Source organism: Glandiceps talaboti, chromosome 6, assembly GCF_964340395.1.
Source record: "Glandiceps talaboti chromosome 6, keGlaTala1.1, whole genome shotgun sequence".
Taxonomy (NCBI): Eukaryota; Metazoa; Hemichordata; class Enteropneusta; family Spengelidae; genus Glandiceps; species Glandiceps talaboti.
This window is the reverse complement of record NC_135554.1, coordinates 6,620,097-6,644,760: the sequence shown is the minus strand read 5'-3', so window position 1 is coordinate 6,644,760 and position 24,664 is coordinate 6,620,097.

Below are 24,664 nucleotides of genomic sequence, written 5' to 3'. Positions count from 1 at the left end.
TGCACTTTTATCACCCAGTGCTTGTCTGCAGAAATCGTTGGCATGGTTATATTTAGGAGACATCATTCAGATCTAGAACTTAAGATTTTAGTAGAAATTTGCAAACAAGTGTAATTAACAGATTTAAGTTAATTAATAAGTGTGATTTTTATAAATTGTAGATGTAGTCTTTACGCCAATCATTTGCTGATGACCGAGACTAAAAATTTAACTTACAATAAACTCTCGTACCCTTTGTGAAAAGAACACACACACACACACACACACACACACACACACACACACACACACACACACACACATACACACACACACACATACATACATACATACATACATACATACATACATACATACATACAAATTTATGGTGTTTGTTTTGTTACTTCGGTCAACATAATTTAAAGGCGCATTAGCTTGAACTGGAACTCTTTTTGAAACTGTTTTGTTAGGTGACTTTAATATTCGTTAATATCGTACACTCTGAACAGCTGCAGTATTCAATCACCTGGGGGTTAAAAATATATTTTGATGTAGCTGTACACGTAACGTAATATATGAAATAAATCAATGATTTTTGTATCCACACCCAAAACTCAGCGCCCCAATAAGATCACGATTTCAACCTGTAGCTGCACTACTTATGCGTGATCTCTAATTGACATGTATAATATCTAATTATTGCTATTTGAACAATTTTCAGTAAATACATTGTTGAATGTCTGATCGAAAAAAATACAATACTCCGCGGCCGGTTACAGCTAGTGCGCATGCATCATGGCGCATTGGCCTTTAATTCAACCAGCTTATAATCTCATATGTCAATAAACACGAGAAATTGAATTTGTCAGAAACATTACGTCCTATCAGCTACTCATTTATATATTTTGGCATAAATTAAACCTTGGCCTATTTGGTCGTTCACTGTCGGTACCAAACATATGAGCTTGACATGTCTGTGGATTAACGCCACCAACGACCGAATTATTCGTGGAGTGCTTCAAGTTGAACATTTTGTCTGGGAAACGCGAGTCACGGTCGGGTTACAACCCGAACCCAGTTATCCTTAGGGATAACTAGTCTACGAAAAAATAAACGAATGATGGATCGATATATGGAAATAAGTATTGATAATGGAAATGTATAACTTGTATAAGGATTAGTACCCCCCCCAAAAATTATGATGACAGGCCATGTGTTCGGCACAGTCCCTCTATAGTGATATTGGACTGTTTGTATCCCAGAATTAAACAAACCCTACCTGCTATGGCTGGATGGAGTGACGGTACGGTGCAATTGTAAAACTAGTCCTAGCTATAGTCTGCATATGGAGTAAGTCGGGACTCTATATTCTGACAGTGTCGTCCCTCTCTTATTGTTTGGGGACCGAGACAATAAAAGAATCAAGTTCCGTACACCTATAGTTTATTGCGAGCAGGACTCTTGCTTAACTATGATACTGGGATGTTATCTATTTTTAAACATCTAGATCTGAAATAGACAATACAATTAGTCTTTCATTGAATATTACAACACATATCCTGCCATAATTACTATAGCGACCGATCTGATTAAAATTTCACGTAGTGAAAGCGGCTATATGTCTTTATTTTACCTATATTTCCATCGTTTTGTGTCGTTTATTTTGATCCGGGTGGTCTTGGGAAGGCGGCGATACAAAGCCAAGCGATCTTGGCCCTGGGTTTGATATGACCCCTGACCCCTACTCTTTACGGTCTTGCACATGACAAATTTGCATATCAGTTGTGCGCGCGATCTCATAGGTCCAAAGTTTCTGTCACGTGATATACGCCACTGCGTCTAATGACGAATGGAACGCTTGTCGTCTAGCAACTACCGTCACTGTTTACATACTGCATCTTTGGCAAGAGAACGTTGTAGACACACTGTGCACTTTGCGACTATTTTGACTACGATTTTTCTGAATACGCCTGAAAGGAAACTTTTCCCAGTATGGGTATCACTACATCGAGTACTAGAGTTCCATCTGTGAACACAACTCGTCTCAACGATGTCAAAACAATCAGGTTAGTGACATTATACGACCTTTCCTATGTGCGTAGAGTTATTCCAACTTCTCAGCATTCCATAATTATCATATACTTCGTTCATGTCAAGTACACAATACCATACTTTCCTGGCCAACCAAAATGATACTCCAGCACTTGCAGATTTAGTAAAACTACAGTCTTGCAATTGTTTGCAATTACATACAGTTAATGTATTCATCGTGATTAAATATATATTATATATATATATTAAATATTTTATCTTCCATGAATTATAAAACTGAGAACTTATACATTTTTTTTATCTCCTTCATCTCCGTATCTTGCAGTGATTGGGACATTGATATGTTCCGAAGTGCATTCAATGACCTTGCCTTCAGATTTGAGGAAATACTTGGAGAGAACGCCACGTTAAAAAGAAGGCAAGACACGTGTTGTCTGCTTCCAAGGTGGCGTAGAGAGACGAAGAGAGAGAATACTTACGGCAACGAAGAACTAGACGAGCTTCGTGCAATATTCATGGATATGATATCAAGGATAACCGACATCGTTGTGGAAAACAACGAAATGTTTGCCAAGATAGGCGTACTAGAAGCCGGTCACCTAGGTGACATGGAGAATGTACAGAGCTTGGACGAAGAGACCAAGAAACTCTCAAATAAAATAAATATGTTGGAAACCGAACACAACAAGTTGCGTGAAAATATCAGCCAGCTTAAACAGGACAAGAACGAGTTGGAAGAAGAGCTGGCAGATGTTAAGAGTGATCTACGATTTACTGAAGAACAAGCCGATTCAATTGAGAAAGACAATTTCAAGTTTGAGCTCGATATCGAAGACTTGACCAAAACAGTTGATGAACTTCAGAGCAAACTTGACGGCTACAAGAAGCTAGACTCAGAAATGTTCACATTACGAAGAAGTAACCGACGGCAGACGAAATCACTCGCCAATGCCAACAAAGAAATAGAAGACTTGAAATGTAAGATAAAAGATCTACAGGATGATGATATCCAAGAATTAAGTGAAGGAGAAATTATTGAAGTGCATCACGGAGGAAAGAATGACAAATACAGAGAAGAACGTAGTGCAGACATGACCACTATAAGTCTCCAGAATGAGATGTTGGCCAACGGTATCACTTCGATTGTGTCACGTGACTCTCCCGCTTTTTCTGAGAATGGACAATTTCATAAGAATGATGGTGAAGTTATATGAAGTGAAATGTATCCGAGTACCTTATTTGATATTGTCTGCATATTATTTTACTTGAATTATGTAAATATTTCATGAAAATTATAAAGATAAGGAAGATTAATAAAAGTGTTATAGACATAATCATGACATTGTTTACACTTATCTTTTATTCTATGAATGATTGGTCCATAGAGTGATTGCGAATTTTAGCTAAAGAAGTTACATAAACAACGGTTATAAACAACTGTGTGCACTGTATGAACTGTTATGTTGTTTCATTGTTATAGACAGAATTGTGTTTCTGCTCTCATGAAGAATGTAATTTCTTGAACCTAACGAAAACGAAAATGTCTTAAGGGACGATCGCACAATGTCACACAAGCTCAACAAGCAAACTTCGTTTGTTTATTGGGGGGGGGGGTGTCTGGCGTCAATGCAATTCCTGAACTTCATTTTCGCACCAACTTTCACGAATTCAATGATAAAAGCTTCTGCGTTTAGTTGAATTAAGGTGAAACAAATTAACTTCTATAAAATGTGAGATACAGTGCTGGGTTTACGGTAGTATTTTGTCGTGTACCATCATCTCAGTAAACATGTTCATAACATTGGAATTTCATGTTTACTAATTAAAGTCTATCATGTTTTTACATTGCATCGATTATATAGTGGTGTGACTGCTACATTTTCCATCATGGTTTACACCATATATAAATGTGTGATGTCGAATTTGTGAATGTTCGGGGAAGGGCTGAGAGGTTTTTGTTCTAAATGAACGATGCTCGTTTATTGAGCTTGGGCGACATTGTGCGATGGTCCCTAAGAAGTACTGGATACAAAGGTCGGGTAAGGGATGTTTTCGTAGACTCAGTCCGAAAATTAAACCCGGTGTTCGCGGGGCTTGACTGGTCAATTTATGAATTACGGGTAAAATACCCTCATTATTATTAAGAAAATTAAACAAAATTTAAATGTTCGGTCGGACGATATAATTTTTAAATAAATTTCACTAAAGAGTATATGTACATATTAACAGGTGATTACGATGGAAGTGATTTACGATCTTTGTTAATTTTAAAGCAGCTGTACACTGTAACTGGACAATATTTTTTTTTAAACTGCCGTGTGAGATGTAATTATGACTTACTTCTCAATATTGTTTACCATGAGGTGTATTGAATCACTTTAGATAAACTTGGGTGTATAGCTGTACATGGTCGACGAACGTAATAATGTATTTGGATGTATAGACCCTAAAATCAATGATTGCGTCTAGTATATCGAGCAGAACACGTCAACTAACAAACTAACAAATGCACAAAGTATAATTTGGTTACACACCCATTCGTATTAAATGACAACGCCACTTTCCAGCTATATTATTTGCCATGAATACATGTTTTGCACTAATAGTTGCAATGTAACGCTGATTTGAGAGCGTTTTGCACAACGCTCGGACAAAAGTACACAATCGTCAATTGATGTCTGTTCTAATTAGGAGGAAGAAGAAGAAGAAGAAGAACGCTATGGGAAATAGAAGTCTTTGAAAAGCTATCCACATTGTTTTTACCATCTCATAGACTTCGTTCGCCACATTACACCGTTGATGGCGCTATTTATCGCAAATGCGGTACCAAGTGAATGGGCGAGGCTTTATTACTGTTCCCAGAGTTATGATATTGAACTTTGGAACTGACCTGGGAATTATCTTCGTGTCAAAGTGACATTCATTGCATCATTAGTTCATTGATTGTTGATGAATAACGACGAATCTACATGTATTTCCGATAAAAAGTTAATGTGCATACAAATGCGATTTATTGTGACTTTCAACATTACAAATAACAACTTTACATGTCAACAAATGTTTAAAAGTAGCTAAATAAAATGATAACAGTGTCATCTCAATTGTTACAAACACCAAATGGCTTTTTAAAATGAGTTATGACCTTGACCCATCTATTGACTGACTATGTGACTAAGCAGGATTACAGATTCAGCCATAGGCAGGACAGACTGGCTTTTGTAAAACATACTTTATGGACATTTGAAATACACTGGCTGTATATGCTGAATTAATATTGAAATGATGTTATTTGATATATCTTACAAGACAATCAGTGAAATATACATGGAAAATAATAAATAGTTTAACTTAAATACACATATGTACAACATTAATTATATAGTCCAAGAATTCCTAATCTGTACAAATGGGACCAACAGTGTAAGTTCTGGTAATGTTAGTGTCACCAGCAAGCTGGATCGTCACGTCCCCATTCACCGCTCACTCCCTGGTCTGTACTAAGATCATTAGGTGATCAATAAAAGACGTACTTGTTCTTTTCCTATAATACTACCAGCTGTATTAAAAGTCTTGATACACCTCTCCCCTAAAAAAACGAGAGAGAGAGAGAGAGAGAGAGAGAGAGAGAGAGAGAGAGAGAGAGAGAGAGAGAGAGAGAGAGAGAGAGAGAGAGAGAGAGAAAGAGAGAGAGAGTGAGAGAGAGAGAGAGGGGGTGTGAGAGAGAAAGAGAGAGGGAGAGAAGGGGAGATAGAGATAGAGATGGCGAGAGAGAGAGAGAAAGAAAGAGAAAGAGCGAAGGGGAAATAGAGAGATGGCAAGAGAGAGAGCGAGAGCGAGAGAGAGAAATCACCAGAGCGAAGGGGAGATAGAGAGTGATAGAGAGATGGCACGAGAGAGAGAAAGAGAAAGTGAGAGAAACAGAGAGAGAGAAACAGAGAGAGAGAGAGAGAGAGAGAGAGAGAGAGAGAGAGAGAGAGAGAGAGAGAGAGAGAGAGAGGGAGAGAAGGGGAGATAGAGATAGAGAGAGATGACAAGAGAGAGAGCGAGAGCGAGAGAGAGAAATCACCAGAGCGAAGGGGAGATAGAGAGTGATAGAGAGATGGCACGAGAGAGAGAAAGAGAAACTGAGAGAAAGAGAGATCACCAGAGCGAAGGGGAGAGAGAGAGAGAAACAGAGAGAGAGAGAAACAGAGAGAGAGAGAGAGACAGAGAGAGACAGAGACAGAGAGAGAGAGAGAGACAGAGAGAGAGAGAGAAAGAGAGAGAGAGGGAGAGAAGGGGAGATAGAGATAGAGGGAGATGGCGAAAGAGAGAGAGAAAGAGAAAGAGAGCGAAGGGGAGATAGAGACATAGAGAGATGGCAAGAGAGAGAGAGCGAGAGCAAGAGAGAGAAATCACCAGGGGATACTTTCTGCCTAATATAGTTTTTTCACTCTGGCATGTGCTTGCTCTTTCAGAGTACATATATATAGCGTTGAATTGACTCAAAACATTGTACACTCAACTCATTTTGACTTATGTAATCAATTATGCTTGGCGTAATGTTTTCACAATTTAGCACATAAAAAAGTCTATGTGGCTTAGAAAAATAGTAAAAATAAACGGCCACAAAGCAATCAATTTAATTGGTGGGATTTACGTTCATTGTCATGATTGATCGGTCAATGGGAGGCGTCTCTTCGTCGTGATTGGTCGGATGACGGGATGTGTCCAATGCAGTTATTGGTCCATGGGTAATGTGAACTATACAATGATTGGTTGATACACGTTGACAAAGAATCTGGACTGTGTAATAATCCATGTAATTGGTTAATTTTCTGTGTTGATATAACAGTCCTTGATCTCCGATCAGTTTCATTGATTGCATAGTGGTTTAATCAAGTTTGACTTCTTGCAGACCAGACATTTTCTGAATGACCCATTAACTAGAACAACTACGAGGAAGACGCCACCAACCAGTGTACATGACAGCAGCACTACCACTATCAACCAATCAGCTGAGAGGTCTTTTGATTATAAAGAAAATGAAACAACAGTGAGAGAATGGTTAATCGTGAGTGCTATCTCAGGTTCTAGACAAATCGAAACAGATGTTTTGGTTGTTGTTGTTGTTGTTTTGCTCGTTCAGAGAGAGAGAGAGAGAGAGAGAGAGAGAGAGAGAGAGAGAGAGAGAGACAGAGAGAGAGAGAGAGAGACTCGAGAGACAGAGAGAGAGACAGAGAGAGAGACAGACCGACAGACAGACAGACAGACAAAGAGAGAGACAGACAGAGATAGAGAGACAGGCAGACAGGCATGGCGCAGGCAGACAGACAGACAGACAGACAGACAGACAGACAGACAGACAGACAGACAGACAGACAGAGAGGGAAGGTAGACTGTGGGGAGGACGGAGAGAGAAACACAGCCAGCCAGCCAGCCAGCCCACCAGTCAGCCAGCCAGTCAGTCAGACAGACAGACAGACAGACAGACAGACAGACAGACAGCCAGACAGACAGACAGACAGTCATCAGTGAAAACAATTATAATACACCAGAATAATGGTTGTATAGCAAATAAATCAAACACTAAATAACTTTGATACACCCATGATTGTAATGTATTTGGTAATAAAATCTATTTACGTACCTGTTGGATTTGTACTGTATTGGCTACAATTTAAATGTCCAACCAATTCAGTTCCAAATTCTACACACAAGTTATTTGTTTCATTGTCAAATCCTGTAACAAACGGTATTTGAATTTTTTGTTATTTTGATATTATACTCTCTATACAACAATATGGAATTACAATCCTTGGATATATATGGGTTATTCCAGACACTAGGTGATGTCACCATGTACATGTTTGAGGGGTTAGTCTTCAGCTGATTACAGATGCGAATTCCTTATGACGAAACACCTCGGGTCATAAGGTCCATCTGTTTTTGGATTACTGATTGCTTCATATTAAAACAAATGTTTATGTTTTTTTCCAGCTACTAAAACATGTCTAATTATGTCTAGCGTTATCAACATGGAATAAGTAAACAGTCATTTTGATGTATTTTTTTGCAACTATCAAATTAAAATTTGAAAATCACAATTCGCTTACTAATCTGCGCATAACTAACAACCGCTATCACCCTAGACTCTCTCACCAGTCTCGGGAGCATCGCCAAAAGGGCTGTTTTGTAAGTACCGATATCTACTGCATATGATTGTACTCGAATATCCTTGTACTGTGGGCTCAGTAACGATTCGTTGACGTGACCCGATGCATTTACATTACTTTCTACTAAAACAATTAAGATCTTATGTAAATTGAAATGTTTTCATTCAAGAAAAATGTTTATACTCAGCCGTAGCCCGTTAGTCACTTTAATATGGTGATTTTAGAAGTTGTCATGTAATGCATTGATGTGTGTTAACATACAATGAATCAAATATTCGCGTACCTACCTTTAGTAACGATAACACACAAATATTTATATTTGTCACATTCGTTGCTTGGCAACCGTAAGTTCGTACTGAGGCCATTGACCTGAACCTCCTCCCAGTAGCTAAGATCCACATTGAGGTTTACAGCCATGGAATCATTCACCTCGAACATCTGTTTGATGACGTCACTTTCATCGAGTTCCGTCCCGCTGCTGATTACGAGATGGCTTATGTTGAAAGTCGAACTTGTGATGACAGTGCCCCCACTGTTGACGACATCGACACTGAACTCGACTGTTGTCGGTTCATCTTGGTCGTGAGTGTAATTGTATGGTGACGTCACGTTTAGGGAAATGGGTTTGATATCTATAGGCCAAAATTTAAATATTGCAAAATTAGTCAAATTATAAAATCAACCTATGAACTTTGATAAGGTGAGTTGCAGTTAAAGGGGAACGTTACTCCTGGTAATAAAAGGTATGTCCATAAACTTTGGGTTATACAGAGAGTCATTTCATGATTTAGCAAACACATAAATTTCGCGCGATTACAACGGAACACCTAATTTAAACGTCGTTTCATATTAATTAAATTTGAAACTTATTTTATTTTTGGTTCTTTATAATAGTCGTACTACTGGTATCCATTATTCAGATATAACTGTTATGTTGTAATTAAGGAATTAAATACGGAACATCGAAGCATACAAATCGGAGAGAGTTGTGGGTAAAAATAGTGTACAGTATGATGGGTCATTACGTCATAAGCAATACTTCGCACCCTTAACAACACCCCTCCCCTCCCCAATAACTACCACCACCACCACCACCACCACCACCACCACCACCAAAATTGTGTTCAGTATGCCCAGTCTTGATTTTGTAGTTCAAACGTTTTACTGAAAATCATCATATATCATCGGCACTAATTCGGGACTGCTTAGAACTTATGAGATCATCGAGTTGTTCGTTCGTTCGTTAGTTCGTTCGTTCGTTCGTTTGTTTGTTTGTATCTATTTCAAGGATAATCAACGGGAATATGTCCTATGTACATATTCCGTAATAGAAAGAAATTCTTCACGTACACGTGCATTCACAGAAAAGGGGCGGAAATTTAAGCAATTGAAATCATGTAAGCCAATATAAATTATGCAATAAACAATTAAATGAAACAATCTCATTACAATTATAAACAGCACAATACTGTAATTGATAAAAAATAAAAGATATAGCATCCTTCTGAAAAAGAATCCAAGGGTGAGATTTTAATAACAGTAATTTATATCAGTCGATAGATTCTATATATATATATATTACCTGGTCAAGTAATGATCTTCGAATAAACCATGAACGAATAGAATCTCTTTGGAATTCATATTTTGTTGTTAAAGTTTTGGTATATAGGGCTTGGTGGGAAACAATGTGTTGGTAAGCAGATAGTATTGCTATTGGTGACACGGAGCAGTTTGTACTCAGACTTTTGTAGGACCGCCCCAGAGTTGGGCAAAAGAAAAAATTGTATCGTGGTTGCAATAACGCTCAATGTCAAAACAGGGTGGGTAGGTAGGAATTCTTTTCCAAGTTCAAGTTGTTACAATGTACGTAGAGGTCCAGAGATTTCTCATCGACTTTCCGCATGACATGGACAAGACATTGTGCGCTACACTGTATTCTGCCATGTTGTTTGATCACAAGATAATAATGTCATCAAATCTCACTATTTCTCTAACGACTTTGCAAAAAATTTCGATTTTTCATTTTTTTTTTTTGAATTACCTAAAAAGGAGTTTAGGGTCGGCAGTGAAAAACTCGGTTGGATCGGGTTACCGGAACCGAACAGTTATTTTTTCGCCTTTAAGAGTAGCGCTGAAAACGTGAATACTTACCACTGGGACACCCAGCTACACCAGCACCAAAAAAGGAATCGTCAAACGTTAGACATCTATAGTTATTCTCTAAGTTAGGATCACGATACGTCTTGTTCTCCATCACAATACACAGATGACTATAAATAGAACATCCCTCGACTGGGAACACAAGTTCAATGTTAAGCTCCATAAAAACGTCTAGCGAATTCGTCAATAGTTCCGCCTTCTGATCGGACAGTATGCTATACACAGTCAGTGAGTTACTGAAGTCACTGAGACTTGGCAAAAGAGAGGACTGTGAAAACACTGCTTTGATGTCAAAGTTCACGCCGGTGGGGTTGGCAGGAATGTCATCTGCACCTGTATTACGAAACTTCAAGACGACACTCATATTCTTAGGATTTCCTCCTGGTTCAAAGGTCATCAGTCCTTTGTGTCTCGCAAATGTTTCAAGAACAACCACGTCTGAAAAACGAGAATGTGTCAGTGGCGTAGTTAGAACTATATTGCGTTTAATGTTTTTTTTATAATTTTCATTCATCACGTAAGTTAATTACATGGATATACGTACTTCAAGGCGTACCCCATAAACTCCCATTCATTATATCATGTACTAGTATATAAAAGCAGTCTGTCTGTCTGTCTGTCTGTCTGTCTGTCTGTCTGCTTCACTGCCGTCAGGTGTATTCGGATCTGAGGCTTGCTGACGCTCAATATGATGCTACCTGAATCTGAATCTGATGCCAACTTTATACTCGTGCTCTACATAGCTCTACACTGAGAAAGACTCTGTTTTCAGGGGTTTCGTGCCAACCTTATTTTGTGCTTCCCTTGGATCTGCACTCTGCATTGGCTGGACAAACACGAGAAAAAAGGAGACCGAGGCAGGGTATTTAAGTGATTCAAACTCACCAGATTGTTTTTCTTGGCCTTAAAATAGGTTTACAATGACCGCGGAGTTCACAAACAGGTGAAATATTTATCACCATTTCAATTTCGTCAAATATGGACATATCATTTTCAAATTTCACACACTAATGCGCAGATGAATAAAGAGAAATCGTGTCTTTAGATTTTCGATTAGAAGTTTAGGAAGTATTATATTGACCTCGAACCGTCTCCTTTTTACCGTGTTCTTTTCTGATTTCTCATGATAACAAATTACAGCTGTTTGTTGCAGGGCTTGTACATAATGATAATTTATCTAGCTCTGTATCTCAGGATATAAATACACTCACATATTTATCAAGTGTAATAATCTATAATTTATACCCAAATGTGTGTGGTCAAAATATGAAAAATAGACCAAGCCTCGCCTAGCCTACAAAGAAAATTTCGCGACAATGTATCAATAATGGTGACCTATACACTGACCTCTATATATTTAGTGTACAGTGAGGGCGTGCCACTCAACAACATCTTAACAATTTTCCCGTAGTGATTTAAGGAATGTGTAAATTCGTGGTGGGACAGAAGGAAGTTCAACACGCACATGCCATATCCCGGGTATGTAGGGGATCACGAAAGCCGAGTGAAGTCGAGGATGGCCAGCTTTCCTGTGCTGAGAATAGGAGGCGTGGCGGGCATTTCAACAACATTTTTGACAACTAACTTTGATTGGGACTTGACGAATCACAGATATAGAGCTAAATTTCTTGCATAAATCATGAAATTCCTTACGGAAGGCATTCAGTTTAAAATCTGGTTACATTTTAGAGCTGTCTTGTAAAGATTGCAAATTATTGTCTGAAAGTGTCTGTGAATATAGCCTGAAAATTGCCTTGAGGAGTAAAAATCCTCCAGGGCTTCTAGAGAGAGACCCCCTAGAACCCATCCCCATACACGTACACACACTCACACAAAGAGGTGGACATATCCCAGTCTCAACAGCTCTTCCCTCTACAGCTAAACTTTATTCACGGAGGTCAGTGACTTTTTGTCGGCCGAATGGAAAAAAACACTGACCCCCCCCCCCCCCCCAGGCTGGAGAAACTGACCGGCCTGTCTGAATGTTTTAGCTCACCAATCAAGTTTCCGATTAGTTTTCTAAATATAATCTGTGTGTGATAGAACAGCATCTTTTTACTCTCTGTATTACCCTGTGCAAAAACCAAACAGAAAATTGTGGCAATAAAAGTAGGTGTTCAACATTGACGCAAAAAAAAATCTGGATATCTCATCAAAGAAGGAAAGAAAAAAAAGTTGCCAGCATAGGCGAAGGAGAAAAAAAAATAATTCACAGGCAAGCAGGTGGGAAAAAAATAATGACTCTCCGCCAATCTTCCAAGTCCCCCCCCCCCCCCAGGATATCGAATGGTCTACCATTAATAGTCACTGGACTTTTCTACATATACACCCATAGTACAATTCATATTCTACGCTTTCACGACTTTCAAGTCATTTCAAGACTGCTTATTAAATCTCACATCCACTTTATGTACCCGTATATCGCTGACGTGGACTTATTAATATTTGGTTTAATCCATTCTTTTAGCGAGATGTTTCACCAACCCTTCTTTTGTCTTTAGTTTCGCGTCAGTTCCTGAACTTGACACGTTTATCATGAACATGGCCCGCTCAATATACAAAAAGTTAAGTGTATCACTGGAGATTATTTCCTGTCAATTGTACTACAGGAAACAATATATAGTTACGATGGCAGTATATTATCACTTTCCTTTGAAATTTAAGGAAATAAAAAAAATATAATATTAGAAATCCGGAACATTTACATATCAATGCTTTGTTGATCCGGGTTTCCGCCGTAAACACAATGTCTATTCAATCCCATTAAAACAAAGCATTGAATTCTTCTAGCTTATCTATTCATGATCCAAACAATAGCACATTTGCATTTCCTAAATATGTAGCTAAAAATCAACCATTATAATGGTAATCATTAACTCTTATTTTTAAAGGAGTAATAGTCAAGGCAAATGCGTATTAATAGCACAGGTGATTGTCATTGTTAGTGGATTGCTCATATGTGTATTTGCATAAGGCAAAATAAAAAAAAATAGTTGTTTCCAATAACATTACTTCAGAAAATAGGGTAGGTAGTCTGAATTTCAGTTTATTTTACTTTAATTTATTTTAGATTATTTCGACACCAATATAAGATAGTCTTCGGTCACAATACTTTCGTGAGAGTTTGATGAGGTGTAAAAGAAGTAAATGAAGTCAATTATAAGTTAAGTAGACGAACACGTTATGCAGACTGTACTATAACGGATGTAGTCCATGTCTCTTTCTGGAATACGATTTATTAAGTGACCATAGATGAGGCTAAGACATGAAGGTGTACACTAAAATAGAAGTAATTGTTGTCATTTTACCTTTTTGCATGCAAAATAATTTTTTAGAGTCGAGAGCTTAAACTAGGGTTGGTCGAGTTATCGGAAACACAATATTTTTTTTATATGGCCTAATAGGTAAGGGAGCCTATATATAGCGAGGCACAACCCACAAAGTTTGCATTCTATTCTCTGACTTTTAAACTTCTTGGTGAAGTCTGTGTTACTGGCCGGTAAGTATCATTTATTGGTGTTATCTATCGTTATCAGCTTATCGCAATATAATCATTTATGATGTTTTCTTTTGTTTACCTGGTATCATGTTTTTACCTCGTAATGTCATAAATGTTGGGGCGGGAAATGTTCACTTAATTGTTTGGTTCCTGGCACATTTTTTTTCCGACAATGTCGCCAAAACGTGAAAAAAAACTTTGTTAAACCCGTTGTTAGCAGTGCCTTCATAGTTGTTAGGTTCAAACAGTCTTGTAGGAACGTATGGACTATATTGACTCTTATAGTAAATGCTTTGATGTTTTAACGTCATTTTAAAAAAACATTCTAATGTCTCCAAATGTTTGCTTTTGTGAACTAAGCAAAATGTTTCAGTCAGTAGGCAAATGTTAGGGTGTCACAGCAACCACCTATTTTACACGGATGGCCTAGTATTGATTTGTCCCTCAGTTGTGTTCAAGATGCATAACCAGTTCGGAGAGCAGTGTGACATCACAAAACTGAATGTACCTGTCCTTTTGACGAACGTTATTAAGGTTGGTTGTGAAGTGGATGGAGTTGCAATTAAAATAATTTGTCATATGCGGACAATATATGTCTCATCTCTCCATCTATCAAAGGCCTCAGTAAACATCTCTGTGAACATTATATGCTGATAATCAAGCTGTGCTCACTTTAAGTCGTCCACAACTTGAAAAGTTTCTGTCATTCAACCTTTGTGGACATTTTCTCGAGTTTTAATTACTTGAGGCATATTTTTACTGGTGACTTGAAATACAAACAAGATATTTTGAAACAGCGTAGAGCACTTTAAATTTGTGATAGAGCCAAGTTTGTATTCCGAGAGTTTTCTGGATGTACTATATCGGTGAAACTGCGTCCCCTTACAACTTTTTGCAATAACATATACGGGAACCATGTTGGTGTGACTTTAATGTAAGGCGTAACAAATTGTATGGTTCCGATTACTTTACATTCAATTTTAGAATAGGTTTAGTAGGTAGATTTGTTTTTTAAATAATTTTATTGATTGATTATTGTTTTCAGTTGTTTTCAATATGGTCTCTGTGTCAGTGGTTTCTTTTCATCAGATGTATTACAGATTGGAAGAATAGTTTTATATTGCCTTTTTTAAGTTAATGTCAGTTTCCGCATCCACTATTTCTTGCGAGACTTCACAATTTTCATTTTTTTTCTCGAATACGAGAAAAAAAGTTTAGGATCGGCTAGGTGGGGGTCGGGTATAAAAGGAACCAAACAATGTTTTTTTTTATTAGGCCTAATTAGTATGTCAAAATATAATTGTTTGTTACAACAATGCGTTGCGGAGATGGTTTTCAATGCAATATATTCTCTTTCAGTTTTGAGAACAAAGGCGGCGTTTATGTTTATGTTATGTCTTTTTGACAGTCAAAATACTCTGATTAAATTCCATGTGATGTACGGTTGGGTGGGCGTCAAGCCCCCTGGCTTGAGATTTTACATTGATATTTTGCTGTTTGTATTTTGATGTTATTTAATATTTAAGCTGTTCTGTATTTTTGTTCTTCTCTGGCCTGTGCGTCCGTACTAACGTTTTAATAATAATAAAAACCAATTAGAACTACTGTTCCTTTGTCTGGCCTTTGTAAGAGACTGGGTTGTAAGGAGGAGCGCCCACAACGACAAATCTTTTAGCCTACAACTACTAGTATATATCTACATCTGCTGATTTCATATTTACAGATAACACAAACTATAAAATATACTTTCAGCATCGATGCGTGTATCATATCTTCTTTCCGTATTAAACATTTTGTGTTCGAATATAATCCAATATAACATGAAGGACAATTTTCTCACTCTCATTCAGATACAAAGATAACAATGAAGACAGCCTTAGTTTTGTTGCTGAGTTTGGCACTGGTGCTGTCATTTTTTGTTAGAGATAGCGAAGAGTGGAGACGAAGAAGTAAAATGCCGAACAAAAAAGAAACTCAGGAGGAGATGGAAGTAGAAGAGGAAGTCTTGCAAGATATGATGTAAGTTTGCTATTGTCAACGTCTGGATATATACATGTATGGCTAATTAAAAGATGACCACAACAATTACATGTATTTATTACTTTGTTAATCAAATATTTCTTACCATCTTTAGTGTAGACTGTCGACAGTCGCTCGCGCCTTTTTTCCTACGTTTTATCTAAGGGTCAGGCCGGGTCTTCGGCCCTCGATATCAGTATCCGATTATAGTAGTATTGCGCCGGATCGGAGCGCGGCAACGACTTAAGTTTAGATAAAACGTAGGGAAAAAAAGGCGCGAGCGACTGTCGACAGTCTAGTCTTTGTGCTAATTGTTGGTGTGCACTCTTTAAACTCAAGTGACAAACTGAAATGCCTTTGGAGTGTAAACTACTAGTAACACACAATTAACTGTATGAGTTGGAGTTGTGCTTTCACAAAGATGGTTTAGACTTGCTGGAGCCAAAGTCGTCAATTGTGGGGTAAAATTGAAGCGAAGTCAAAAATCTTACCAAGAGATATACGGTATAATAATTTTACACATTCAAGTTTGCAATATTTGAACATTTTCCTGAATACAACATAAATAATCATTATAGTTGTTTGATAAAACGAGAAATGTCACCACAAAGTAGGATAAGTAACGTCTGTGTAATTAATAAGTAATAAAATTAAACTCTAATCGGTGAATGTGTAACCAGCGCGAATTCATATAGATATACTCAGTTCTTGGTGACCTTGACTGACCAGGAACAAAAGAACAAATTTGTTGAGACTGACCTACTGTAAAAGACTTAATTTCAATTTCGATGACTCATGATGGGCAAATTGTGTCTTTAACGAGCTAAATTCCATTAGTGAAGAGTCTTCATAAACATGACAAAATTGTCCGGAATTGACCAAAATCTGTGAACATTTATATTGATCAAATATAAATACAAAATTATTCAGATCAAATATGAATATAATAGTTCCAAGAGATGAAAACAGATTAAGGAATTTCTGGTCAAATTATTTCGCTACATCCGAAGAAATACATGGAATGTTTAAGATACATTTACAACGTTACTATTCATCGCAGCCTGTAACATTCCGACAGTATCATAATTATGCATGCACAGCAGGAAAAGTGAGTAGGAGAGGGAACGGAGTATAGATTCAACCACCCCAACCACTGTTTTCTTTGTTTGAATTCAAACTTCAGTGAGGCAGACAATAAGCAATTGTTCATTAAACCTATTAATCTGTCAATGATGTTTAAATCTTTATACTCATTCAAATTATGTTTTTCGCTTATCACACAGGAAGGCCCTGAAGAAAGACTTGTTGACGAGAAAAGCAGAACGTTTCCTGGAAGATTTGGAAGATACTGAGGCCCAGAAATAGGATTTGGGCTAATTGAATACATAACCACTAATATTATTATTCTGTCAATCATATCATTATTCTAGTATAATGTTAGGAATATAATCGTTTGTAAACGGTGATGGTGTATAAAAACATCTATAATTTTAATAAATTGCTTTCAAAATCTAATATTTACTCTGCTTGCATTGAGTCAATTTTCAAAGTGGGAGTAGTAAGTGATGCACAATGATTCTTTCTTTTTACCTTCCGTAAGGAAGGTGATAATATACCGATGAAGTCTGTGTGTCTGTGTGTCTGTGTGTGTGTGTGTGTGTGTGTGTGTGTGTGTGTGTGTGTGTGTATCACGATTTCCGAAAAAACGGCTGCATCAATTCAAACGAAATTTCAGAGGCATCTTCCGTAGGGTAATGGCCAGAACTGATTTGGTTTTGATAATAATCCGATGAATATTAATGACCAATTTGAGTAATTAATCAATCGAACGAGTATAAAGTTGGCGTCAGATTCAGGTTCAGATTCAGATTCTGGTAGCGTTATCTTGAACGTTATATTGAGCGTCAGATGGCCTCAGATCCGAAGACACCCGACGGACTCAAACTTGAAATAATACCGTTGAGACTACAGGGAAGGATTCTGCTTCACTGCCGTCGGGTGTATTCGGATCTGAGGCTATCTGATGCTCACTATGACGCTACCTGAATCTGAATCTGATGCCAACTTTATACTCGTGCTCTACATAGCTCTACACTACTGAGAAAGACTCTGTTTTCATGGGTTTCGTGCCAACCTTATTTTGTGTTTCCCTTGGATCTGCACTCTGCATTGGCTGGACAAACACGAGAAAAAAGGAGACCGAGGCAGGGTATTTAAGTGATTCAAACTCACCAGAAAACAATTTTTTTTCTTTGCCTTAAAATAGGTTTACAATGAGTGTGGAGTTCACAAACAGGTGAAATATTTATAATTGTTTCAATTTCGTCAAATATGGACATATCATTTTCAAATTTCACACACTAATGCACAGATGAATAAAGAGAAATCGTGTCTTTTTAGATTTTCGATTAGAAGTTTAGGAAGTATTATAAGCTTATTGACTCGAACCATCTCCTTTTTACCGTGTTCTTTTCCGATTTCTCTCGATAACAAACTACTGCTGTTTTTTGCAAGGATTGTACATAATCATTTATCTAGCTCTGTATCTCAGGATATAAATACACTCACATATTTATCAAGTGTAATAATCTATAATTTATACCCAAATGTGTGTGGTCAAAATATGGAAAATCGACCAAGCCTCGCATCGCGCATGGCCTAGGAAGAGAATTTCGCGAAAATGTATCAATAATGGTGACCTATACACTGACCTCTATATAATTAGTGTACAGTGAGGGCGTGCCACTCATCAAAATCTTGACAATTTTCCCGTATACTTGATGAAAGGAATGTGTAAATTCGTGGTGGGACAGAAGGAAGTTCAACACGCACATGCCATATCCCGGGTATGTAGGGGATCACTAAAGCTGAATGAAGTCGAGGATGGCAAGCTTTCCTGTGCTGAGAATAGGAGGTGTGGCGGGCATTTCAACAACATTTTTGACAACTAACTTTCATTGGGACTTGACGAATCACAGATATAGAGCTAAATTTCTTGCATAAATCATGAAATTCCTTACGGAAGGCATTCAGTTTAAATCTGGTTTCTTAAAGAAGGATCCACCCCATTAAATGGTATAAGAGTTAGATCTCAGTTCGGTTGTAGTGTACAATGTAGCTATAGTTTCAGGAGAGAGTTGTCCTGTTTATACGTCGTTAAGAAGAAATAAATGATACTCAAGTAAGATTTGTCATTTATAGTACTAAATCTTCAGTGAATTGGTAGTACCGAGAAATGATCAAACACATGCACGTGATGTATATCGTATTGTCCGTCTGAGTTCAAAGATCCCCAGACACCATGGGGGTTACATACTATCAAATTAAACCAAACCAAACCTAAACAAATTATAAAGATAAAATAGATATGCTTGCAATGTTTCTATTCATTTTATTTCAATATCGATCTGCAGGTTTTTGTCGTTTGTCAAAGGCTCTGGGAAACGTGAATGGATTTTTTTTCTTTTTTTTCCAAACTATACTATACTAAATTTTAAAAATTACTGCTTCCATCATCGGAAATAAAAACTATATAGATATTGCCACTAGTTCTATACTCTCACCCATATCTGACGCTGCTGACGATATGGGAGTAGGGGGGTGGGGGGGTGGAAATCAGATACAGTATTTTGCGTAAAATGTTGCCCTCCTCAGATTCACAATTTTGTAAAGACCTAATTTAACCTCCCCCAATTTACTACCATCCCCCAATTTACTACCTCCGCCAATTTATTACCATCCCCCAATTTACTACTATCATCCAAGTTCAAATATCTTCTTTTTAAAAAAAAATGGGTTAAATGCTGTCAAAATGAAAATAACGGACACGAGTCCGATCGCGAGGCTATGAGGCTATCCCATCGCTGTCACCATGCATATCGATAATTTTAATGGCATTGGTTGTTTCCCACTACTCCTGTCAAAGTACGAAGGCACTGACTTAATCAAATTTGCTCGGATCTAATTGATAGAACTCATGAGCCAAGACGTTCGAAGAAAAGACGGGTGTTCTATCGATTACCTTGACCTAGGTCAAGTCCCCACTCCAACACATAATTATCCCCAATATATATTGTCACGTCATCACACTGATTTCCTCTTCTGTCCTGTGAGACCCACTATCATGATGAGATCACAACACCCACTACTCTCCTCATAACTGACAACTGATTCGTTACATAATTATAATTATCACATATATACCCTTACCTGCATCTAGACCATTCACTTGCGACGCAGTCCAGATAGGAACCAGGAGGAAGACGATAAACCTGGCTATTGACGATAACATAATATCCGAACGTGTGCTCTGCTTGTAAGAGAAAATAAAGCATTTTATTTACATTTGCATAGATGTTACACTTTGAATTTTTTTAAATCAAGACTATTAATTATATAAGATACAAAAGTTGAAAGTACAACATAAATGTATAAATAAAAGTAAATAATTTCAAATAAAGTGTTTATGTATACAGAGTCGGCAGTTATTAGACAAGCTTTCCTTACGGCTCTGAAAACTTGAAGTCTTTCAATATGAATATACATTGACAAGTTTCTAATGACGCCATCCTTGGAGCACTATTAAAGGGTTCAATTTACAAAGATTAGCGTACAGTGCAAAATCTTTAGGAATATATTTCATCCTCAGATCATTGTACACTGAGTATTCAAACATGAAATGATACTCATCTTCTACCTTTATATTTGTTTTTCACACCTTACAAAATCTAACTCTACAGTGTATACCCTCACTCACGTCTACCAACTTCAATAGCTAATGGCAGACATGAACAACGAAAACATGCAAAGGTTTGAAGAACTTCACAATTCAAGTGTACATATTTCTCAACTCCGAATAAACTCTTAAAGCCCACATACGAACGCATTTTTGGTTTCTCTCTAATTATTACACCACCATATATTTGTTTGGAAATTTCTTGCGACCTTTTTACAAATTCGGAAAGAGAAAATAAAGAAATATTTTCAAAAAATGTTGTTAATGATATATTGTACACAAATACATTTCTTCTCTGTTGTTATTTGTTGTTATTTTTGTTGTTGTTGTTGTTGTTGTTGGTGGTATAAGAGTATTAAACTGAAGAGGCATAAGCTGAATTTATAATTTTTTTACTCGAGTGAAAATACTCGGACATAAAACCTTGAATAAACTACTCTAGTATAACGAAATGTCGATGTATATCTTCTATGACATTACAATTGTCTTCTGCCATTCTTAGAACAGTTGATTTAATTCATCGACACATTCCATGCGTATAATAAATTACGTCATCGGATCGTTTAACAGTTCTATATTCAGATAAATAGGATAATACTACGAGTTCAGTAACAGGAACTAATTTGCACCCCCCTCCCCTCCCTCACCGCAACGAAGTCTAAACTCAACTTGTGCCCCTTTAACTCAGTGGATGGGTTTTATAAGTTTAATAGCGTAACAATAATTAAAGACGTCTGTACAGTTTGTATTTCGTTGTTCTATAGGACGCTAATATTTCAAGTGTCTGTCATCAATCGTTGCAACGGGAAGCACTTAAAACACACACTAGATGCAATTGGGGTTATCTTTTTCTCATCAAGTAACTAAATATAGTCACAAATAATTGGTTAGTTACTTACAAAAAGACATTGCATCTGTTAAATAGTGGTCAGTGTTATCCGCAGGTGACGTAGTGACAAGTTTAAATCTTGAGCGAAAGCTCGGTTTTGAATCTTTTGAGTCACCATAATAAAATTACATTAGTTAAATTTGTAACCGTAGTATCGTTTTTGATCAGACCACCACAATCTATTCGCTGTAAATTGTTAAAATACCAATAATTACATATTGTGCATGTCAATCTATAATTGATCTTATCCGTAAATATTGCAGTAACAGGTTGAAATCATGATCGCCGTTGAGGGCGCTGATTTTTGGGCGAGGCCCCGAAAATCAATTTGATTTTATTTGATTTATCATGTATACAGCTACAAAAATATGTTTAGGTGATTCAATACTGTCTCAGGTGTATAATATTACGAGTAAATTATATAATATCTAACAAAACATTTTTTTTAAATGTTCACCTGTAGTCAGTAACCTAAAAGACTTCGACTGTAAAGTTGGAACACTTCAGAAATGTAGTTGCCTTGGGCGTGGTCATGTTTATCACCGTTTCTATCTATTGTCCCTCATCTTACATTACACCATCTAGCACTCCATCAAATACAATGCAATCTAGTACATAAATGGGTTGTTGACACTCTGGCCCAGCCTATATCCACACACATATATTCATGGTATGATAACCTAGCCTTGAACTAAAAACTTTGGGTATGTACACTCATGAGCGTTTGAGTTGAATACTCTTTGACTAAAAACACACTTTGTTAGATTAGAGAAATTAAAATTGCTAACCTATGGTTTTAGTATCTTTTGAACAATTTCCCAACTAAACAACATAATTAACATTCGAGCAAATATTAAGGCAACCAGTCCAATGGACTTTGAATCGTTGACATCCCCAAAAACACACGTACACGCAAGCTCAGACCAAAAAAAGGTGGTTAAGACACGCACGGATAACCTCACACACTAATGTACATACAAAAACTCAGACAGAGATCTAGAGAGAGAGCGAGAGAGAGAGAGAGAGAGAGAGAGAGAGAGAGAGAGAGAGAGAGAGAGAGAGAGAGAGAGAGAGAGAGAGAGACAGAGACAGAGACAGAGAGAGAGACAGACAGACAGACAGACAGACAGACAGACAGACAGACACTGACACGTGTACGTACTTCACCTGGTAGTCATGTTTGTACATACAGACACTCTACCCTTGTTTTTGTATAGTAGAACTATTCATGAACCTTCCAGCTGTGACTTCTATTCTTAGGTGTACACATTGCAAATGCGAATTCAATTATCTTGGAAATAATGGACCCGTATTCACAAACACACAAAGAGTATAAATAAAATTGCACAATTTAGTGCTGTTCTGTCAAACGATTTCATCTTATGGCTGTTAAACTCCCTGGGGCGATACCAGTGGCAATCTCTGGTAGGGTTGTGTGGCCAGTGCTGGAAACCCAGCTCCATTTTAGACTCACTTTGACCAAAAATCAATACCCTCATTTTAGACCATTACAGGTTTTTAAAAGATGAAAGTTTAGACCTAAATATATTTTCCTTAGGAATTTTGGGGCAAATAATGAGAGTTATGATTTGGTAAGAGACAATGGAGACACAGAGAGACAGACTGGTTGCCAAAGACATTTTAGACCGAGGAAAATCGAAAATAATGCAAAGTGGATCCCGTTTTAGACTCTTCAGCTCGGGAAAAACAGACCCCATTTTAGACCAAAGGGCTATGCTATAAGAAAACGCACCCCAAAAGGCGACATATATACGTATACTCAAATAACGGGAGTAGCCCCCCCCTCTCGAGTAAAACTCCCGTACCGTAGGCATCATGCCCTGTGACATACGCCTGTAGCTATAATCTGCGAGATTACCGTCCTGACATAGATGCTTACAAGTCAACGCGTATTCTAGAATTGTGAAAATACAAAAAGGGAATTAAATGCCGTACCCAATATTTGGCATTGTATACAGATATTGTCATTTTTTAAACATCTCAATACCTAATTCATGGCCGGGGGTGGGGTGAGGGCGTGGGTGTATTACTGAACATTTATTGACTGGCAACACTTCATAAACGTACGTTCATTCCCTGTCGTAGTTATGGTTACTATTTCGCCGACAGGAAAACCTAATAAGACTTTACTAAAAAAAATCACACGCTTTAGCCTTGTGACGTCATAAATTACGGGACAGAGACCAATTATGACTTACACAAGTCAAGAAAGTGTCTTCTATTACTTCGATTTACTGAAACACACAAATATAAAAAAATTGTGTAAAAAAGGTGCAACCAGCATTAAGCTTAGTAATATCTGTGTGACCAGAAATAGTTTGAATTTCATATCGTTCCATACAAAGCTGCTATATACATATTTAAAGGGCCACAGGCTGAATTTATGTGTGTTTTTGAAATGAAATTTGCATATTAAAAGGTACTCACAGTATTCTACTTACTGATGTATACTTAACTATCACTTGCAATTGACTGAACTCAAACCTGGTGTATTAAGGTATAACTTATAAGCAGTCCAATGACGTAATTTATTATAGTATCAAAAATGTTCAGGAACTCACTACTATGCAATCAACAGTTCTAACACTACCAGAACAGAAATTGTAACGTCATATATAGAAGGCATGCACTGACATTAACCTTATACTAGAATATTTTAATCGAAGTTTTTGTAAATATTTTCCACTTCAGCAAAAAACTTATGAACTCAGCCTGTGTCACTTTAACAGACGTATTCTCGACTCTAGAGTGACAATACTTTAATTTGTATCTTCATGTACTCAGACACATATATACTTTCTTTCAAAGTTTTGGTAAAACATTACATGATGTATTGTTATATATCAGCTTTAGTACAAGGTGGATATTTGTATAAAATATTTATTGTTTTCTTGTGGTATTTGTATATGTTTTTATTTTATTTTTTTTGGGGGGGGACATTTTGATGACCAGAAATGAAGAAACAGTACTTGGTAATGATACATGTCAACATACAGACGCATTAGCACAGAGAATATCGATAGAAACCACCCACAAATACAAACGGTATGACCAGCAACGAAGACACGTATACCACCCACACATAATTATGAACTCTCTTTACAGTTGATTGTCTTCGATATCACTAACTGGAGAAATTTTACTTTTAAAAC